We start from the raw sequence: 9,597 nt of genomic DNA on the forward strand, positions 1-9,597 counted from the left end.
GTGCAAAACGGCTGCAGCTTCTCTTTATTCACATACTGAATAAACAACACACACAGTTCAAATTTAACCAAGCATAATCTCATCATTGCCACAATTGTCTGCAGCTCAAGTCCAGCCCTTGGCCCATGACAACATCCTGTGACAGCGCCCTGAGCGAATGCCCCTTCTCAGCAAAGGTCTAGCACCTCACCTGCTGCCTCCAGGCTACACCTTACTGCCAAGGGTCGTGGGCAGCCCTCATGCCTGACCCGAACATCTAGTGCTGTGTCCACCCTCTGCTGACTCCATGCTAACCTATAGCCTGATCCCTGTGCCCCTGCTATAAGGCACCCCAAGTGCACACGCTTGAGCAGCTGCACCTTAAGCTATTGCGCTCCTTCTGCTATCCTGCCATGCTACCTGTGGTTTAAGGACCTCAGGCAGTTCCTCCACCTGCTTGCCTCCTGACACTTCCCAGCTGAATCCTAGTAACTTGAGAGCCCCCTCAATGTTGAGGAGGAACAGGCCCTTACACATGTCTTACAAGTGTACCTCGTCTGGTTCGTAGTATTCGTGCGTTTTCAGGTTAATGAGGCCATGCCTCACAAAACCAGGGACAAGGATTAATTACCTAAATTACTTTTTGTTCATTGGCAAACCAGGCTCTGCTGAGTGTGTGGGTCTATTGGGGCAGTTTGTGAATCTGGCTGAAGAGCTGAAGGTGCCATTGGCTCAGGAAATGACGTAAGGCCCTACTACACAACTCTCCTTCCTGGGCATTGAGATGAACACCATGCAGAACCAGTGCAGAATGCCAGCAACAAAGATGGAGGACCTGAAGCACACAATAAGGGTAGTACTAGAGAAGAAGAAAGCTATGCTGGGTGAAATTCAACAGCTTCTAGTCAAACTTAACTTTTCCAACTGGGTGATACCAGCAGGGAGCCTTTTCACCAGGCGACTGGGATGGTTAACAAGAGGAGCGAGAAAGAGGCAGCACAGGGTCAGACTGCCATAAGGGGTAAAGGCGGATCTGGGACATTGGGCAGCATTGCTAGCAGACGTCAATGGGACCCTGATCTGGTGGGAATCCGGGATGACTGCCGAGCAGCTGAAACTTTCTGATGCAGCTAGGAGCGAAGGCTTCAGGGCCATCTTCAGCTCCACCTGGGCAGCAGCGCGCTGCCCGTCAAGTTGGCATGAGGAAGGGATCCCCAAAAAGGTGGCGGTACTAGAACTCTTCCCAGTCATAGTCGCCCTTTCTATATGAAAAGAGCGTCTTGCCAAAAAACAGATTACATTATGGGTAAACAACCACGCGGTGGTCCTAGCTTTGAATTTGCAGGCGGCACATTGCTCAATAGGGTTCCGCTTGCTGAGGAATTTGATAGGCTGTCAGCTTAGGGCTAATATTGCAGTCAGGGCCAGGCATATTCCTGGTTTTGAAAATGCAGTGGCTAATGCAGCGTCTCGTTTTTAGTGGCAGAGATTATGGGAGTTAGCGCAGCACACGGACCTCGATGGGACATCAATACCACGAGAACTGTGAAACCTGGTAGATCTGACCTGAGCATGCTGGTGAACAGTGCACTAGCTCCCAAGACAGTGACCAAATACAGTAAGGCTATAACTGGTGCCCAGGGAACTGGCAAAGCGTCCAGTAGGGACGTGGAGAAATTTATACAGTGGGCCTTTTCCAAAAACAAAACTAGATCTTGGGTGCAAATGACATTTGTGCAGTTACTTACTACGCAAAATTAGCAGGCATCAGCGACCCAGCTGGTACTTTTTACTGTAGGGCAGCCATGAAGGGATGGGGGCGCCTCCAACCATGACAAAAGGACAGGAGACACCTGTATGTTTCAATGCCTTGCAAAAGGCGTTCAAGGAGCTTCAAAGCATCTGCACACATAGGCATGAGCTACTGCTCTTTGGAGCAGATTTCTCCTTGGCATTCTTTGGGGCATACAGGTTCAGCAAACTGGTGGCCCCGGCCAGATTCAACCCGGGGTTGGCCTGCTTGAGAAGAAGTGACCTGCAAATGGAAGACAGTGCCATGACCATAGAAGTGAGAAGTAAAGGACAATTAAGCAAGGAGAATTGTGGAGTGAAAATAAAACCACAGGTAGTGGTGAAAAGTGCTTTCATACTACTCCGTAAGTTAGCCATACATCAATAACAATCATGGTAACTATTTACAGAACCTCATATGATCACAACATTTAACGTGATAATGCTGCAAAGATAATTATCATCTTTCATGAGCAGCAAAAAAGATGACATCACAAGAGGTAGGCCCCTTATTGAGTGCCATGGATTCTGTTTGGCTGATTTACCTCTTTCCCACCTTTGTAGTCCTTTGTCAAAATATGATGTGAAATTTAGTATTTTGTTATTTCTGACTGCTATTAAAACAGGGGTAAACTAGAAAACACAATATACGCCTTTAGTTCCACCAAGAAATTATCTCACAAAGCACAGCAAAACTTTGCACTGGAGAAGGTGAACGAAAACTTCAACAATTCACAAACAAGACAGTTTGCGAAACTTTGGTACTGGTTCGCTTGAAAACTTTGCACACTTGTACTTAATACCTCATATAGGGCTTTATTCTGAGTCTGGCGGATAAATTACTCCATCACAAACGTGACGCATAGTCCGTCCTCCTAATTACAACTGCATTATATTCAATGACACTTGTAATCTGGTAGACAGGATATCCGTCACGTTTGTGACAGAGTAACCCATCCAGCTAAGTCTAAATCTGGCCCATAGTGCCATTTATTGAAACATTTCCAGAATCAGGAGGTGTTCCTGTCTATATTGTTAATGCTGATGTGTTTGCCATTGCATTGATGGGTTTGTATTTATTTGTTTTCAATTTCAGATGCATTAAGTTAAGTTATTTAGCGAATGGCTTACATATGTGACTCATGGTCAGTTTATACGTTCATCATTTGAATTGGTTTATGACACACATGGAACTTATCCAGAGTCCATTTTTTTAAATTTTTTTTTAGAAGGAATTGACTTAGTTGTGGTGTTTGCTGTTAATAACGTGTTTTTGTACGGGTTCGCACCTTGTGAAAACCCTCTGTGCTATGCTTAAAGAAATAACCATGTTGTTTCTATCATATCATATTTTTAAATACAGCCTATGGATACATCTTCATCAGCTTATAGGTTAAGACAAATTCAGTAAGCTGTGCTCCTCTGCCCCTTTTACTTACTGCATCTTCTTTTATTTGGAAACTACATCTCTCTTATTCATTATATAGGTCTGTGTTTGGTTTTTATTTGTATTTCTTATAAGATGAAAAGGCACTGCCATGTTATGTTACTGGTGTTTTAAATGACGGGTTTCCTCAGACTAATAGGCCAATTTAAGGATGAGTTGTAACATAAAATCGTCACATTTGTAGCACAAGTGATACATTCTGATTTGGAGGATTCATTGCAGATGGACAGTCTGTGTTCAGAAATAACCTCTGATGTGTTATCACCACAGTGGAGAAAGTTCTGCAGGAGGATTGTTTCTGGTGGAGAATCCTCATCGGAAGATTTACAATTTTATCTACAAAGGATTTTATGTTGGCACCCAACACTGAATAAGGTTCTGAGGTAATTGCTGTGTGTCTTTATTGTGTACGTTTTCCAATGTGAAAAACACATCTGCCCAGAGTCTGAATAAACATGTATTTGTATAGAGTTGGTCAACCCAAAAGACATCTTGGTGATGAATAAGAGACGTTTATTGTTACCCAGTTTAGTAGTACTTGTTTTATCTATCTCTGGTGGCTGAAAGGTGAAGTTGACCTACCATTTTTTTTTGTAAAACAATTTTTATTGCAGGGTTATATACAATATACAGTGCCACATACAGTATTATAAAGTACAGAGTTGCTGTTCACTGAGTGCTTTCCAGATGTGTTGGACACAGCCATTCAGCCCATATCCCGGAGGCAGGGCGGGTGAAGTTGACCTACCATGATCTAAAGTTGTGACCATGACACAAACACAGATCCATAGGGTGGATTAATTAGTCCACTGAACCACTAGTCCCACGCCCTTTTTAACAGTTTGTTTATACTTAAGTGCTAAATACAAAGGAAGAGTATTGATTGAATCATCAACTTAACTGAGTGTGCCTTCTTACTCTGTATCATAATGTTTGTGTATCAATGTGAGGAATAGTTCAGCTGGATCTACCCCCTTTGATACAATGTGCAAGAAGAACTGATTGAAAAGGTTGTTGTAACTTGAGCACCAAGGAGATCACAAAGATCCCCTTGTCATTTTGCCCCACGCAAGGCATTCTGTTTTAGCTTATCTCTTTTGAAAGCCTTGGGAGTGAATTTAAGGTTTAGAACATTTATTCTTTGTTGTAATGTTTAAAACACCATATCGCAGAAATATTGCATCTTGTTTTGTCCTCAATGAAATGTCATGAAAGCACTTCCTATGGATGGAGTTTGGCTTATGTCATTCTCACTCACTACCAGAAGGCACGTGCTCTATATTCACATACAAAGGGGCCCTTAGATGTCTGAGAAACTGATAAAATTAAAGTTCTACATTCAAGTTGGAGCAGCAATGCCAAAAGTAATAATAGAAATTTGTGTGGCACTTAGTAATACAGATTTCCATTTCAGCCAGACGTTCTGAAATAACATGTTAATACTAAAAAACTCAGAGGTGCTTGTATTTGTTGGATTCTATATGATGTATCTGTATATTTATGTGGTATATGTACAGCCCCAACCAATCTAAAAGGCAAGAAGTGCTCTATGGAGCCAAAGGCAGGGATACAGTCAACGAGCGATTAAAAGTGGTAACTGGGATGTGAAAACAGAAGTGGACTATCACTTTTTGTGATGTAGTGTTCATTAAAAATGTATTTTGTCAGCTCTTTCTTAAATTGGAACAGGGTTAGAATGATCCTGATGGAAATACTTCTGTCATTACAGATGCATAGACGGCGAAGGTACGTTGTCTGGGTCCTTTTTCACTTCACCATCTCCAGTCTTATGCTGTTCTGGTTGTACATTTGACACTAGCTGCCAGATCCAGATCGACGAGAGAGCCAGTGGACAATCAGAAGGGTGAAATAACGAGTTGTCGGTGGTGGCATTCAAGCCAGTAGCTTCCATAATACACACCGACATGATCTTAATCTACTGTATTAGTTTACCAGTTAATTCCAAATCTGTGCAGAGATGAACCATCACTAAGAAACTTCATGACAATTCACTAGTCTTATTTTTAAATGTATTTTTTGATGAAGATGTTATGTTTGGAAGGCTTAACACCTATATTCAAAGTAAATGTGGTGGTACACAGCATAACATAAAGGAAGTAGGAAGTGCAAGGATCACGTTCGACGAAGCATTTATTGCAAAGAGAGTCATTTACTGCAGGCATTTGACTGATGTGTTGGTAACAGAAGATAAAGTGCAGGATGGGTATGAGAGAGGGTTCATTTGCAGATGTTTTAAAATGTGGGGCTATTTCGTCACACGTTGGTATGTGACATTTGTGAGAATCAGTGGATTGGCATGTTATTTGACCTCGAGTGTGAGGAATCCATTGACAAGTGTGAGGTGTATATACACTTGCAGTTTTCCTTATTGATAAATTTGTGGATGCACCTTCCTGGGGATATCCAAGTCATTGAGCTAGTGCTAGAATACTGCTTCTGGGACACGGCCAAACTAAGGGTGCTATTTAGAGGCTGACAGATGCAGGACTCAACCGAAAAATGGAGAGTGACCCCCTACGCCAAACTTGTTGCCTCCCTGCCCCATTCATGTTTTTGATATTGAAGCCTTATTTGTCTCTGCTATCAAAAACCTCTAATCTGACAGCCAGTCGGCCACAGTGTGTCGAATCATGCTGCCAGCCACCCTGTGCTGTATATTGAGCGGAGCCACCATCGCTAGTTTTTGCATGTGTGTGATCGCAATTTGAGGCATGATGGTTGGAGGCAGTAAAATAAGTCAGTGGCCCCAACACACGGATAAAAACTCCCTGTGTGTCAGAGCCTTTGATGTTTTTTTGTTTTTCGACATAAGCTCCCGCGTTGTAAGTTTATTTTTTGAAAACTATTAAAGATTTGCTGAGAGTATGCAGCAAACATTGCATCTGTTCATCAATCCCCTCATCCTTCATTGCACCTGTTGCAGCTGCAGTTGTTCTGATAGCTTAGAGATCCCTGCCAGGCAGATGGGGATCTTTAAATAAATAGGGCAGGCAGGCTTTCCTGTCTCCGAGGAGCATTGGCAAAAGTATCTGCTGATCTCATTGCCCAGGGAGCCATATCCCAGGGTCTAAATGATCAATCAATCAATCATCGCAATTTATATAGCGCGCTACTCACCTGGGAGGGTCTCAAGGCGCTGGGGGGAGGGGTTCGCTACTGCTCGAAAAGCCAGGTCTTGAGTTGCTTCCTGAAGGAGCTATGGTCTTGGGTTCGCCGGAGGTGGGTGGGGAGGGAGTTCCATGTCTTGGCTGCCAGATAGGAGAAGGATCTTCCTCCGACGGTGGTTCTGCGGATGCGTGGGACGGCAGCGAGGGCGAGGCTGGTTGATCGTAGCTGGCGAGTGGGCGTGTAGAAGGTCAGTCGGCTGTTGAGGTATTTGGGGCCCAGGTCGTGGAGAGCTTGTGTGCGTGGGTGAGGAGTCTGAATGTGATCCTCTTGCTGATGGGGAGCCAGTGCAGGTCTTTCAGGTGGCCGGAGATGTGGCTGTGTCGGGGGATGTCCAGGATGAGTCGTGCGGAGGCGTTCTGGATGCGTTGGAGTTTTTTCTGCAGTATGGCTGTGGTACCGGCGTAAAGGGTGTTTCCGTAGTCCAGTCGGCTGGTGACGAGTGCTTGGGTGACCGTCTTCCTGGTTTCGGTAGGGATCCATCGGAAGATCTTGCGGAGCATGCGCAGGGTGTTGAAGCATGATGATGAGACGGCGTTGACTTGCCTGGTCATAGATAAGGAGGAGTCCAGGATTAAGCCCAGGTTGTGTGCATGGTCCGTCGGCTTCGGAGTGGTGCTCAGGGCAGGGGGCCACCAGGAGTCGTCCCAGGCCGAGGGTGATGTTCCCAGGATGAGGACTTCCGTCTTGTCTGAGTTCAGTTTCAGGCGGCTGTTCTTCATCCACTCGGTGACGTCTTTCATCCCTTCGTGTAGGTTGGTTCTGGCGGTGGTGGGGTCGTGGGTGAGGGAGAGGATACAGTAAATATTTGTTGATTCCATTTGCTGTACAGAATGTGCAGTTTAAATACAAAGGTGTGGAAGGATGTGTGTGTATGTATGTGTACATGACAGAAAATAGCACAGCAGTAAAAATTACTTTAAATGAGTCTGCATGTTTTGTGCGAGTATCTTATGTACCCCATCCATCCCATGCTACGAGATATTGATAATATCTGTATCTCGGTCTGTGGGTTGTCCCCTTTCTACAACACAGGAGGAACCCCTTTATATTCTTGCTGTATACTAGCCATGTTCTCAATGATATTCGTTCTTTGCCTCACAATGCTGCTTATTCTCAAAGGATTTTCAAGCCAATATGAAAATTCTCATGTGCTGCTCGGCCAGTCTCCTGATTATTAGGGAACTTGTTCACCTTGGTTACCTCACATCATTGTAATATGTGCTTTTATGCGGATGCTCTCATTGAGATAACTTATGTTTTGAATGATACACTATAATGCTGAAACATGTAAACCTGACAGATTTATATAAAAAAATAATTGTTTTATTTTCTGTATAACTAACTTGTGAAAGCAATAAAAGTATATTATCTGCTGATTTTATGTTTCATTTTTTTCAAAATAAAATCTAACTTTGTGAAAACATTAAACGCAAATGTGATTAGAAGTGATAACATTAAAGGATTGCTTATATATTTGAAATAAGGATTAATTCATAAACAAAGTCTAAGAAAGGATGTAATGTGTCTATGTTGCTACATTTGTGTATTTCCTTAATAAATATCCAAAATAAAAACTGAAGATATATTGTTCCTGAGAGACAACCAACTTTCCATGTCTTTGTAGTAGAAAGTATGGGGCATATTACCAATAAATAGCGATATTTATCGCTGAGTAGGGTTAGCGGCAATATTTTTATCGCACGCATCACCAGTTTTTATCGCAGAGATAACTTGCTATTATCAAGGTTTATCTCAAAAGCGATAAAAATCAGGCGAAATGCGTGAATATCGCTGAGAATGCAGCTTTGTCCATGCCTTGTGGGAGCTGACAAAACCTAGTCATTAACTATGCAAAATAAATGAAAAAATGCAAGCAAGAGAATATCTAATCTCCTCCTCGCTGCCAAGCATACCATTCTGTCTCTCTGGGGGAAACCAACAGCTCCAATCTACATACTTTGGCTCCGCAAGTTTTGGCACCTTTCGGGGCATTACAAAATATTATATTACTTGGTGAACAAATCTTAGATCTTTCACAAATTATGGGGTCCTAGTCTTTCATAATTGAACGCGGGATTCTGGGGTAAAACATGCCCACAAACTCAGAAAGCCCTGAAACTGCTCGGAACACATCTACTACCTTGATTTGAATCCCCTGAAGCTCTAGAAACTGATGTGTATCTATTGTTTACTGTGCGACTGGTCCGGTTTGGAGATGGCATTATGGGAGGGGAGCAGGGAGGGTATCATTTGGGGTTGCTCTTTAATGGATGCCATACTGCCTGCTTATTTTTTAAATGCATCAATAAGAACCCATTGAAAAGAAAAACACATGAAAAATTCATTTTCTAATTTGGTCAAGGATGTTTGGGACACCTTGAAACAGATCCCAAACTGTGGCCTGGATTCCAACGCAGATCAAGGAACACTTATAAAGAAGCAGAGCTACGCTTCACTCTGTGGGCTTTTCCTTCTTAACAAATGAATTCCACCAACTGTATAGAGGCAGCCTCAAGATATACCCCTCACAGCAGTGGTAACCTTCACAGCCACTCCAAATATCACAAAAGATGTACTGCTCCTTACAGGGTAGGGGATGATTTGGGGGTACCATCACTAACAGTAGCAGCAGATCCACTCCGCTTCAGCTTCTGCCTGTCTCTGTCTCCAAATCTCCCAGTACGTCACCACCATCTGGTGGTTGGGAGGGTACTCCTACTTTTCCACCAATTGAGAAATGTTCATAGCAGATCGTTCAGTAAATCCACAAGGGCTGAGCCCTACTCGTTCTCTCTGACCCTCTGCTCCGAGAAGTGCTTACCAGCACTCACCTTGAGTTTCAAGGTGGAAGCCTGCTGAAGGAATGGGCCATAGAGGCATAGGATTTTACTGATTTTATTTGTGGTCCCAAAGAAGGATAGGGGTTGGAGGCCCAATCTTGACCTTCACCTCTTGAACCTATTAATTCAACAGGACAGATTCAATATGCTCTTTCTTAGCCACGTTCTGCAGGCCTTCAATATGAGAGATTGGCTGGTATCCTTGGAACATCAGGATGCTTTTTGCCTCTTACCAATCCTTCCTGCTCACAGGTGTTCCAAGAGGTTCACTGTGGGGTCCCAACACTTTCAGTTCACTATCAAGACATTTTGGTGGCTTCTTTACAATGGCCAGGGGTCCTTGTATTTCTG

At 43.4% G+C, this 9,597-nt stretch overlaps 1 long non-coding RNA gene across 1 annotated transcript; it reads left to right on the forward strand.

The window, feature by feature from the left end:
* Nucleotides 1–422: 422 nt before the first annotated feature.
* On the forward strand, nt 423–7,782 carry LOC144763302 (uncharacterized). The gene is made up of 2 exons (XR_013596207.1): nt 423–3,600; nt 4,947–7,782. It is a non-coding gene; the product is annotated as an uncharacterized LOC144763302 (long non-coding RNA).
* The last annotated feature ends 1,815 nt before the right edge of the window (nt 7,783–9,597 follow it).

This window comes from Lissotriton helveticus, chromosome 6 (genome assembly GCF_964261635.1).
Source record: "Lissotriton helveticus chromosome 6, aLisHel1.1, whole genome shotgun sequence".
Classification (NCBI taxonomy): Eukaryota; Metazoa; Chordata; class Amphibia; order Caudata; family Salamandridae; genus Lissotriton; species Lissotriton helveticus.